Below are 13,578 nucleotides of genomic sequence, written 5' to 3'. Positions count from 1 at the left end.
TAATTTGGAAGCAATCCGGTACCACGCTGGACGAGCATTCATCAACCCGGCTTCATTCTTCTTCACACATAGGAACTGCCCCTTGCAGGAGAGAGAGGGAGGAGAGAGAAAGATTGAAATTTGATCTCCACAACCAGGTAGCCAATGGAGGAGTGGAGACCGGTGATAGGAAGCATAGATAGAGTGTAGATCAGGCCCAAGATCAGTTGGGGGGGTTGTTTACAAGCGCCATATCTCATCTCAATCATTGGAGAGGATGGCGCCTTCCTGCACGCTCGCCCGAAAAAAATGGCACCCCCTCCCCCCAAAAAATTCGTTTTTTTGATTGGGAACCCTTTAGGGAGCCCCCAAAGGTCATGCCTTTTGGCTCCCATTAAAGTTCTTTCACACTTGACTTTGATCTTGGCCTCTCGGGCACTCCCATTTTCTCGTCCGATGTCCGTTTCAAAGTCTAAAAAATCCTAGGCGTCCATCTTGAAGTCCTCCACTGTTGGGCATCTCCCAGGGTCTCATCTGACATGCCAAATAATTATGAAAATTCATCAACTGTTGTTGAATGGGTCTTTTAAGCCTTTTTCAGACATTGCCGCTTAAAATTGTACTGATTGCCACCGCTGCCTTCAACGAAGTCTATTTTTCCCCTGAAATACATATTTTTTGGATATTTCTAAGCACTTCTTGGCATAAAAAATCATATGTCATTGCCGACCATGGGATAGGGCAACTCAACTGTCGAATCCCACGAACATGTTAGAATATCAAGCTCTTTCATATGTGTTTGACCGACACAGCTAGTCTAGCTATATTAGTCAGGGATATTAAATAAGTTGGTACTCTAGTCTTTATGGTTGGTGTGAATGGTCCTTCTGGACTTTAAATACTTGACCTATGTCTTTTCAGTAGATGAGAAGAATGAGTGAGGAAGCATGTTGCTTCACTCTGTGTGTATTGCTCTCTATTTGCATCCATGAAAACTAACATGGTATCAGAGCCATGGAACTGTGAAACCCTGGAGTGTGAGAGCCTGCAATGAAGTTGCGGGAGAAGCTGGAGCTTGAAGATTGAAGTAAGCCTGCAGTGTTGGCAGCCATAACTCTCATCTGGAAGGTATGTATCTTAGCTGAAGTCTCTGCAAACTGACAGAGCTTTTGGAAGGTGGTTCAAAGGGTTAACAGCATGTAATGGAGCCTATCATTGAGCCTCCTAATGTTTAGCATCAGCAAATTTGAAAAAACCTGAGTTGTCAACAAAAATGTGGACATGCTGGTTGCACCTGTTACTCTAGGGTGGACTGTCAATGAACAGTAATGCCGAATGGAATGCCAAGACCATGTGAAGCATGCATAAGGGATTGATGGTAGGTGTGAGAGATTATTGATAAGCTCATTGCTGATCAAAACCGTAGCAGATCTGAAAAAAAAAAACCGTGGCCTGGATGAAAAAAACGTGACTTGTTAAAATGCACTTGGTTTATGGAGGCTTGAGCACCAAGTATGGCTGAATACAATCATGGATGTGATACTTGATGGGATGCTTGAAGCATTGGGGAATATTATCAAGCATTAGAGCTTGCATTAGCAAGCATTCATGTTCATCATAAGCAACAGATATAAAAACGTGATCTGTCAGTTTATGCCTGCTTTCTTGAAGCACAGAAGCTAGCAGATCTACCCATGATTAATCACTCATTTACTTGAGCAATAGCTACAAGATAAAGCACTTGGACATGAGCATTTGAGCCTCCATCTAGATCAGTATATTCAACGGTGATTTGACATGTCTGTGGAAGGAGAAATGTGCCTGGTACCTGCACTCTTAGATCAGTTTACTACAGCAGTGAATGCTTCATGAATATCACACTTGATCTTCAGGGATGCTTGGTATTTAACATAGTGGAAGTGAGATACATCTGAAGAAGCAAATGGTTAGAGTAGGGGCTAAACAACAAGGCTGGAAACTGTCATTTGTGCTCATTGACTATGGGCTGGTTACAAAAAATTGATGTAACTCCTGACTTGCCTCTTCCAGGATGGATTTGACTCCTTGAAGATGGGTTGTCTTTGGTTACCCGAATGCTCATGTATTGAGTTTGTCATCAAGCAATGAATGGATGGAATGTATTTGCAGTTCTTGAACTGAAATACACTGTGATTGAATGTCTTTGGCTGATTGAAATCTGCAGCCAGATTACTATGTTTTTGTACTTGCAGTACATGTATAAAGTGTCAGATTGACTTGTTTGGAACCTCGTATGTAGAGGTCAACATCTGGACTGCTGTAGGTGTATTTTTGGATCATATACACTCAATTTAAGAAGCTGCTGGTCACTCAAGTTTTATGCCTACAGACTGCATGTCTGATCATGAACAGTTTGCTTGAATACATGCTGGTTTTACATTGATTGCAGTCCATACACACAGGTTGAAATACCTTAGTGATTGCCAAGTGTCAGGGGGAGTATGTATCTGTGTTTTTCAGACTGAAATATTGCATATCTGAGTAGAGAATAACCAGAAAACTGTCATAAATAGTCAAGGGCTAAAGTCGGTCAAGTTGACTTATTGGCTTGCAGGTAGTCCGACAGTGTCTACAAAATGGCAAATGCAGATAGAACTGACAACATAACCCAGATTGTGGGGGAGAAGCTTGATAGCAATAACTATGCCATCTGGAAGTTCCGCGTGGAGAACTTCTTAATTGGGAAAGGATACTGGGACTTAGTGATAGGTGTTGAGGAGGCTGAACCTGAAGTTCCAGAAAGGAATCCTACAGCTGATCAAAGACGAGTGCATCGAGCTTGGACGGAAAGAGCTCGCAGAGTTTTACATTGGCTGTCATTATGTATCTTGGATGCTATGGTGATGTAGATCATGAACTGCAAGTCTCCAGCAGATGCATGGAACATATTGGTCAAATACTATGGCACAACCACAAGTGCCAGGAAGATACAGTTGAAGCAGAAATTCAACAACATGGAGAGAAAGAGCAGATCCATATAGGATTATGTCACGGAGGTTAAGACCATAGCAGATCAGCTGGCATCTGTTGGTTCACAGGTTGAAGACGAAGATATGGTTGCAGTGAATTTGAATGGCTTGGGTCCTGAATACAAGTCTTTTAAGACTTCTGTGTCTGTGCAGGCTGAAATGCCTAACTTTAATGAGCTGGTTGCATTATTGATTCATGAAGAGGTGAAGCTTGGCTTAGCTACAGGGTCAAGTAGTTCAAAGAATAAGGATGCAATTTTCTATTCCAATCAACGCGGCCGTGGAAACCGTGGTAGAGGCTATGGATCTAGCAGAGGAGGCCAACGAAATGCATCCTATGGCAATAACAACCAGCAGGTATCGAATGTAAGAGGTGGTGGAAACTTTAGAGGCAGGGGGAGATCTAGCCCTAGAGATAGAGGCTCGTGTCAATAGCAGCGTTCATCTGACAATCCGAACAAGGATAAGGATTGTCATTACTGCGAAAAGTATGGGCATATTGCAAAGGACTGCTGGAAGAAGCAGGGAAACCAGAAGGGCAAACAACATGGACACTATGCTACGTCCAGTCAGGCAGATGATTTTGGTGATAGACTGTTTGCCATGCAATATGTCAAAAATAAGGCCGCTGAAAAATCATCTGATGATGCAGTGTGGTATATTGACTCAGGGGCATCAAATCACACAACTCCTCACGGTGACTGGTTCACTGATATGGTAGTTGAAAAGCATGGCTATGTATGCATAGGTGATGACATGTAGCATAGCATTGAGCATAAAGGCAAAGTGCCTCTTGTGGTTCATGATGGCAGGAAGAAAAATTTGCATGATGTATTGCATGTCCCATCGATTACGAAGAACTTACTGTCTGTCGAGCAAAACTTGCAGGTTAGATTCAATAAGCATGGTTTCTTTATTGAAGAGTTTGGCAATGGCTGCAAGTTGATAGCTCGTGGTCACAGGAATGGCAGAATGTTTACTCTTGATGCTTCTTTGCCAGAGCTGAATTCAGCTATGTTTGCCCATGGTTCTGGCACTGTTAGGGATTTGGAAATATGGCACAAGAGAGTGGGGCATGTCAATTTGCAAAGGCTGCAAATTATGCAGAAGAAATAGCTAGTTACAGGTTTACCCAAGTTCCAATATTCAGATATTGGTCATGTATGCGATGCTTGCCAGTTCGGTAAGCAGTCTAGACTGCAATTTGTCAGGCATGTAAGGCAGAGTACACGTCCCTTATAGTTAGTGCACTCTGATGTTTGGGGGCCAGCTCATAATGCATCTATGGGAGGTTCCAGATATTATGTATCTTTCATTGACGACTACAGTCGCTATACCTGGCTTTACATATTGAAAACAAAAGATGAGGTCTTTGCTATTTTTCAGCAATTTAAAGCACAGGTTGAGAAGGAGTTTGAATGCTACATCTCTTGCTTGAGATCTAACAGTGGTGGGGAGTATTTATCAAATGAATTTGATGATTTCTTGGCTGAAAATGGCATTCGTAGGCAGCTAACCTACAGCTACACTCTGCAGCAGAATGGAGTAGCTGGAAGAAATAACAAAGTTCTGATGGAAGCTTCCAGGGCCATGATGAATGAAAAGCATATGCCGCTTTAATATTGGGCAGAGGTTGTTACGACAGCTGTATACATTCTGAACAGGACTCCCACTACAGGTATTCATGAGATGACACTGTTTGAGAAACTGTATGGCTATAAGCCATATGTAAGTCACATGAAAGTCTTTGGCTGTCTTGCTTATATGCATATCCCAGATGAGAAAAGGAAGAAGCTGGATCCAAAAGCACATAAGTGTGTTTTCATTGGATATTTGCAGGAGAAGAAGGCATACAAATGCTATGATCCCTCTACCAGGGAGACTTTGGTAAGCAGGGATGCTATCTTTGATGAGATGGGCTCTTGGTATGTATCACCAGTTGCAGTGCCATCGGATATGCCTTCCACTCATGTCTCTACAGTTGATTTATAGTAGAGCACTGCTATGAAAGAACCTCGTAGTCAGACATTATCCCCATGGACAGGGAGATTGAGGAGCTTGCCATCCACTGACACCAGTATGTCAGTGAGGGGGAGACATGATGTCTTGGACAACAAAGGAAAAGAGAAAGTTATTGAGGATGCATCTAATATGATGACACATGGCAGAATGACTTCTAGCTATGAGTCTGCTGATACTTTAGACAACGAACTTGGTATTTCGACTATCTATACGCCTGGCACAAGGTAGAGCAGGTATATTCCGTCTTATGAGAGAGGAGAATCGGGTAGTGCACCACAGCTTAGACGCTCGCAGAGGGTTAGATACCCTGTTGACAGGTTGACATATAGTGGTTACTCCGCAAAGCATTATGCTTACATGACAAAAGTGATGGAGGTCAAAGAACCAGGTACATACGCTAAAGCAGTGAAAGATGAGAACTGGTGTGTAGCCATGGATGAAGAAATGAATGCCTTGGCTGAAAATAAGACATGGGATTTAGTGCCACTACCTGAAGGGAAAAAGACCATTGGCTGCAAATGGGTCTAGAAAATCAAATGCAAGTCAGATGGCAGTGTGGAGAGATACAAAGCCAGGCTGGTTGCAAAGGGGTATGCCCAACAGTATGGACTTGATTATGAGGAAACATTTAGCCATGTTGCCAAGATGAAAACCATTCACACTGTGATTGCCTTGGCTGCTGCTAAAAGCTAGAAATTACAGCAGATGGACATTAAGAATGCATTTCTTAACGATGACCTAGTAGAGGATGTTTATATGGTTCAACCGGAAGGGTATGTTCACCCTGATTTTTAGCATTATGTATGCAGGCTGAAAAAGGCATTGTACGGAGCAGGCTCCGAGAGCCTGGCATTGTAGGATCAGTAACTACTTGTAGAGATTGGGTTTTGCTGTTGGCAGGGCTGATCACAGCCTATTTACAAAGAAGAATGATAGTGGCTTGGTAGTGCTGGTCATATACGTTGATGATTTGATAATCACTGGTGATGATGACTTGGGCATACAGCATGTAATGAAGATGATGAAATATGAATTTGACATGAAAGACCTAGGAGAACTGAAGTATTTCTTGGGCATTGAGGTAGTTCCAGCTGAAAATGGTTTATGGCTGATGTAGAAGCACTATGCCATGGAGATGCTGAAGAAGTATGGCATGGCTGAATACAAACAATTGGATACACCTCTTGATTAGAATGTCAAGCTAGACATGAACACTAGGAATGAAGTAGAGGATGTGACTATGTACAGGCAGATGGTTGGCAGCTTGATTTACTTGACCATCACTAGGCCTAACTTGAGCTATGCTCTAGGGCTCATAAGACAGTTTATGCAGAAGCCTAGAAAGCCGCACTTGGATGCAGTTAGACGCATTATGAGATATGTTAAGTCCACCATAGAGTATGGGTTGTTCTATGTCAGAGATAAGCCCTTGACATTGACTGGATACACGGATGCAGATTGGGCAGGTTGCTCATATGACCATAGATCTACGAGTGGATATGCATTTGTATTTGGCAGCGGCATGATTAGTTGGAGCAGCAAGAAGTAGCCTATGCTTGCTTTGTCAAGTACTGAGGCAGAGTACAAGGGTGCTGCATTGGCAGCATGCGAGCTTTCATGGTTGCTCAAGCTTATGGCTGATTTGGACATACAGGTAGATGCTCCAGTGAAGTTACTATGTGATAATCTGAGTAGTGTACTCTTGGCTATGAATCCAGTCTATCATGCCAGGACAAAACACATAGAGGTACACTACCATTTCATCAGAGAGATGGTTCTTGTAGGATGAGTGGATCTTATGCATGTAAAGACAGATGAACAGGTTGCAGATATCTTTACCAAGTCTTTGGGTAAAGATAAGTTCTATGTTTTTAGTCAGCTGCTTGGAGTACAGATGCTATCTTGAGCTTGAGGGGGAGTGTTAGAATATCAAGCTCTTTCATATGTGTTTGACCGGGACACAGCTAGTCTAGCTATATTAGTCAGGTATATTAAATAAGTCGGTACTCTAGTCTTTATGGTTGGTGTGAATGGTCCTTCTAGACTTGTAAATACTTGACCTATGTCTTTTCAGTAGATGAGAAGAATGAGTGAGGAAGCATGTTGCTTCACTCTGTGTGTATTGCTCTCTATCTGCATCCATGAAAACTAACAGAACAAACCTGCACATAAACACAACCACAAAGAGCATCAAGCTGATACAAAATAGAGACGCAACAAAACACATCACAACTCTCACCCTACCCCCTTGTCAAAACCAAGGCATGAAATCCATGAGGAGTAGGCCTAGCATAATCTGACAGAAAGTTGAAAGCTAACTAACCAACTGCTCCAGCACAGTCAAGCTAACAGGAACCATCAAAGAGGTCATCCTCAGTGGTGGTCTGAACTACCTACCTAACTAAGGACAACTCAACTAGGAGCTCCTACTAGGTGAGGACTCCTATAGCCTGATCAACAAATATTATCTTTTAGCACATTGGGTCTTTAGCCTCTTATTTTCCATACTTGGGTGTGTAAAAAGGAGGGAGTTGAGCGTAGTGACCCAAGGAGAGCAAGGCATCGGCCTTAGGTCATGTCTCGGTACCTAAGAACCTACCAAGCCCGCGCAAGGCGACACTTAATCCTTTTCTAACACTCACTTTTATTTTTGCTCCAACCATCTTTTATTCTTTGTTTTTTCAGATAGATACCACCCCTAGGAAGACAAGGCATCGGCCTTGGATTTGACTCATCCCCAGGAACCTACCAGGCCTTCACAAGGCGATAAACAACAGCTCAATGATTTTTTCTTTCTTTCCATTCCTATTTTTATAGGGGTTAGAACCCCTTTTTACACACCTCCATATATTCATATATTGTCTTTCAGATATTTAGGGTTTTGTCTCTTTCCATTAGTATTTTAATAGGATTCTCTAACTACCTCACAACTAATAGGAACTCCTAGAACGATTGCCTAGTAGGTTAGCAGAACAGGGTCACTAGAATGCCCATCTAAAATAGGTCTTACAATGCCTGACAATGCCTTGCAGGAGGCAATGACTACTCAGACCTCCCCTTAGACACACAGAGCCTAAACCTGGGACTTCATGCCTTGAGTGACAGTCCCCACAAGCAAAAATATGGCCTCTTGTTAGAGATGAGCACTTATAATCAACTCAAATTCAGGTATATCCTGAATGTAGAAGACATAGTTGTGGAGGAACCTACCATCCAGCAACTGGTGAAGTAGTGTAGGCTCCACAAGTACATGGAAAAGATGAGGCAAGCCATTGACTATGAGAAGTGCATTGAGTTCCTTTCCTTCAAACCTTCAATCAAAATCGAGGCACTATCATAGTGCATCTAGAAAAGGAAGCCCACCAAGTAGACATCAAGCTGAGCCTTGAGTTGGTATAGGGTGCACTCGGCTTAGCAAACAAAGTGGTAAAAAGGCCAAAACGAGATGTGTATGACATGCTAGGGATGGAAAAAGTGATGGTCCATACCAATGATGGCATTAGCCTAACTGACATCCCCTACTCCAAGATCCAACTCCAGGTCAAAATGATACACACATTGTTTTCTAGCCATACGTATAACTCAATAATGAGCCAAATCAGTGTACCTATGCTAGAGAGAATTGTTGCATGGTCCTTCAATGAAGTAAACCTCAATGGCTTCATGAGGAAGACGATAGAGATGGTGGAAAAAGCATTAGCCACCGGCAGAAGACCCATGGGGGGAGAGTCCTCAGCCTCCAAAGCCAAGAAATATTTGTCCTCAAAGGCCTCCACCATTGGCTTTGGAGGAATCTTGATAGCCATCATAAGAGAAACACCAAGGAAAGCACAAGACGGTGAGGCAGTCAGTGGGATACTGGATAGGTCCTCTCCACACCAAGGATAGAGGAGTCCAGCAAAAGGACCATGAGTGAGGACAAAGGAGAGAAAAAAGCACAAGTTGGCCAAGGGAGGGCTAAGAAGTCAAAGAAGGGGACTTTGCAAAGAAGGCCTAAGGAGAGACAGGAAAGAAGGAGAAGACTGACCTACTATTAACCCTCAGATGAACAAGGTGGAAAATTGGAAAAATATAAAGCAAAAGACAAGGCCAATGAAAAAGTGCAACGGAAGACCAATGCGCACCAAGAAAAATATGGAAACACAAGAAGTGCAGAAAAGTCCTAAATCAAGGAGAAAGGTGCACATGAAAAAGCGCAAGTCAATACTTTTGTAAAAGAGAGCAAGGCGCACCATGATTTATTTTAAGAGTGTCGGGTTTTCACTCGTACAAATTGTAAAGGTAGATGGGTGGTAGGAAGGAAGCTAGGAAAATAGGAGGACAATGGAAAAAAGGGCCTAGTCTATGGCTGGCCATGCAAAAAGGGCATGACTGCCCAAATGGGATTTAGGGTTTTGTATATAAAGTTCAAAAGATGAATGAGAGCTCATTCTTGGGTGTGTGGCAAAGTGCACTCTTCTTCCTCTCTCCTCCTCTTCTCTTGTTTTCTTGTGTGTGTTTGAGGGAGGGAGTGTGAGAGTGTGAGGGAGTGAGTGTGTCAGGGTGAGGGATCAAGGAGGTGAAGCACTTCACCATATCCTCTATTCTTCTTCTCTTATCTTGCAGGAGGCTATGGAGGATGGAGCTTGGAGGTGGAGGCTTGAAGATGCTTGAGCTTGCATCAAGAATCATGGAGCTATTAGAGTGCTTGAGAGAGGACACAACTCGATCATGCATCAAGGTAAGCTCACTCCATCCATAGAGAGGTATGGCATGTCGGCTATGTGAGAGATAGCCATTAGTGCTCACTTGAAATGCTTGAACAATAAGCAATCCATGGGTCTTGGCGGTGGAGCTTGTGCTCACCACTACATTTTGGTTCCATTTCCAAGACTAACAAATTCAAGCTTGAGCACTTGCACCATTTGGACCAACTTGGCATTCAACCCATCTTACTAAAACACTTGAAAATTCAGCCCTCGGCCTTGTCCACTCGACTTTTGGCCTAGTCAATTTGGCCCACTACTGTTTGGCCATTCGGTCCTTGGACAATCACATTCGAACTGGCCAAATTTGACACTTGGACCAGTTGCATTTGGGCCTTTCTCATTCGGCCCTTAGCCATTTAGACGGGTAGAATCAGACATTCGGCCCTTTGGACATGGGACTAGACCATCTAGACATCAGCTCTCCAAACATCCAAAGACCATACAGACGCTAGAGAATCCTTTCTAGCACAATGAACAAAGGGATTAGCAAGACTCGAGCACAAAGGAGATGCTAGTCAACCATCTAGCGATTCAACATGACAACAGTAGCAAGTGAAGTCTTAGAGCACTATCAAATCATGACAGAATAGAGAGGATAGCAGAGAACCCTATAAACCAGTGGGGATGGCCAAAGACTGGGGCCAAAAATTGGGCATACAAGCCTATCAGGCTAAACCCATGACGAGAGTGATAGAGTCGTCTAGGCACTTGTCTTCTCACTCACTCTGAATTCCAACCCTCTAAGCTATAAAATATTACACGACGCAGCGAACAGAATCTGAGAAAGAGATAGAGAGTACACAACAGAAAAGAGGAGAATCAGTAAATTCTTTAACTTCAAACAACTGATACAAAAATGGCTCTGTCCACCCGTGCGCTTCCACTATGTGAAGCTTAGATGGCGATCTAGACAGAAGATAGGTGAAGAGCTTAAGGCTAGCTGGAACAACAACTCTGACTGGGTGAAAGATGAAAGATGAGTGATCGATGGCTGTGAAAGGGTTTAGCTTTTATAGCCTACGAAGGCTGTGAGGTTGGCCTGACCGACCTACCATATAAGCCTCCACTAGTCGACCAGGGAATATTCCAAGGAATATTCCCTTTACCATCGAGCCTGGGGCGCTGCCCTCGGACCCCCCTAGGGGACTCGCAAATCAATGCAATGCACCTTGAGTTGCTACCAGCTTAACCACTTCTTCTAACCCAAAGATTAGACCCACAAACGGTCACCTTTTTGCCATCCAATCACATAGACCTCATCTGATATACAAGTCAGGACTCAACCAATGTCCGGGCTCACATTTGGCTTCTCCTCATAGTGGGGGCCTTACAACTTTGAGTACCATGGATCATTGGTAGCACCTAATGAGGGTGGGGCATTGATCATAACTAACACCCCCCCTCAATGCCCACCCATAGGTGAACTATCTCCTCGGCCCAATGCCGAGTCTCTGAAGATGAACTTGAAGCAGATCCTTCGTAAGTGCTTTGGTGAAGATATCTGCTCCATTCTCCTATGTTGGATAGTAGACCAATTCCACTATCCCATCCTCCATCAAATCATGCACATAGTGATACTAGATCTCTATATGTTTGGTGCGTGCATGAAACACTGGATTTTTGGCAATGGCGATGCAACTCTGATTGTCACATCTCAGCACAGTTGGTTCTTCATCCTGCACTCCCATATGCCATAGAATCCTTCTCAACCATACCGCTTCACATGCAGCAAAACAAGCTGCCTTGTACTCTGCTTCAGTAGAAGACAATGCCACTGTTGGCTGCTTCTTACTAATCCAAGAGAAAATTCCTGAACCCAAAGAGAAACAATAACCAGAAACTGACTTCCTGGAATCACTGTCTCCTGCCCAATCTGAGTCACAGTTCCCCACAAGAGAAGTTCCGAAACTGTATGTGATACCATAGTCAAGAGTTTTCTTCAAGTATCTGAGCACCCACATCCCAGCCTTCCAATGACTCTCATGAGGTTTGTTTGAGAACCTGCTCAAAACATCAACAAAAAAAAAGATATCTGGTCTGGTGTTACACAAGTAGATCAACCTCCTGTACCTCCCAATATCTGCTAGTGCTGATGTATCCTCGACGGATAACTTTGCATTCACCTCCATAGGTGTAGCTATCTCCTTGCACTCGGTCATGCCAAATGCCTTTAAGATCTCCCATGCATACTTCTTCTGAGAGATGAAGATCTTTTCTGGCTCTTGCCAGACTTCAATCCCCAAACAATAGTGTAGCAAGCCCAAGTCTGTCATTTCAAACTGAGAACTCAAAGCCTTTCGAGTTTGGTTGATCATATCTTCATAGTCACCTGTAATAAGAAGGTCGTCCACATATAGGACAATCATTACAGACTTTTTACCATCCCTGTAAACATACAAGTTAGCATCTGAGGCACATCTTTTGAAGTTTAGGATTAAAAAGAACTTATCTATCCGCTGGTACCATGCTCTGGGGGCTTGTTTCAGCCCATATAATGCCTTCTTCAACTTACACACTTTGTTCTCAGAATGGGGGGCCTCAAACCTTGGTGGCTGAGCCACATACACCTCCTCCTTGAGGTCACCATTTAAGAACGTTGACTTAACATCCATTTGGTATACTGGCCACTTCTTGCCACTGCAAGTACCGTGTGAATAGTGGTCATTCTGGCAGTTGGGGCAAATGACTCTTGAAAATCAAACCCTTCAACTTGTGAAAATCCTTGGGCAACCAGTCTAGATTTGTACTTTTCTAAGGTACCATCATCCTTGTACTTTACCTTCCAGATCCACTTGGTGCCAATAACCTTCCGCTTTGCTTGTCGATCCACTAGCTCCCAAGTGTCATTCTTCATTATGCTGTCATACTCCGCCTGCATAGTAGCCTTCCATGATGGATCTGCAAGTGCTTCTTCTAAGTCAGTTGGCTCCTTTACTTCTCTCATAATCTCAACCGTCAAGGCCATATTGACTATGTGAGCAGAAGCCCTCCTTTGCTCCTCTATTCTCTGAGACCTCCTTGGTCCGTCTGCCTTCTCCTCAACAGATGCAGGCATAGGATTATTGTGGTCATAGAGCTGCTTCACCCAGCGTGGCAATGGCTTTTCCGGTGGGGTAATGTCAGGTTGGTGAACTTTTTCCTCATCATCTGAAGATGATGCTTCCTCCTCCTTAAGGATAGGGATAGATCTCAGGATAGGTTCATAGTGGACTACTTCTTCGCTTGATGATAAAGTGGAAGAACTCGCCTTCTCCTCCTCCATTGTATGTGGCTCCTCCTTGAAAACCACATCACAGCTCGCGATGATCTTCTTTGCCTCTTGGCCATATAATTTGTAAGCCTTCTGCTCATCACTATAACCCAAGAAGATACATTTTCTGCTTTTTGGTTGTAACTTGTTTCTCTTCTCATCTAGAACATGTGCATAACATTCACATCCAAAAATTCTGAAATGTGAGACATATGGTTTCTTACCAGTGTAAGCCTCATGGGGTGTTTTTCCCTTGAGAGCCTTTGTGTAGCTCCGATTTAGAATGTAGACTGTAGTATTAACAGCTTCAGCCCAAAAATGGTTAGGCAATCCCTTGCCCTTTAGCATGCATCTTGCCATCTCCACAATGGTGCGATTTCTGCGTTCCACAACACCGTTCTGTTGAGGTGTGTGAGGCGTCGTCAATTGACGCTTGATCCCTTTGCTCTTGCAAAAGCCTTCAAACTCCTTTGAGTTGAACTCACCACCACCGTCTGTTCTAAATTTCTTCACACTTTTCCCTGTTTCATTCTCAACAAGTTTTAGCCATTCTTTAAACTTACCAAAAGCT

This window comes from Lygodium microphyllum, chromosome 12 (assembly GCF_053477565.2).
Source record: "Lygodium microphyllum isolate KBCC chromosome 12, Lygodium_microphyllum_v1.1.10, whole genome shotgun sequence".
Taxonomy (NCBI): Eukaryota; Viridiplantae; Streptophyta; class Polypodiopsida; order Schizaeales; family Lygodiaceae; genus Lygodium; species Lygodium microphyllum.
Note: the sequence above shows the minus strand (reverse complement) of the source record.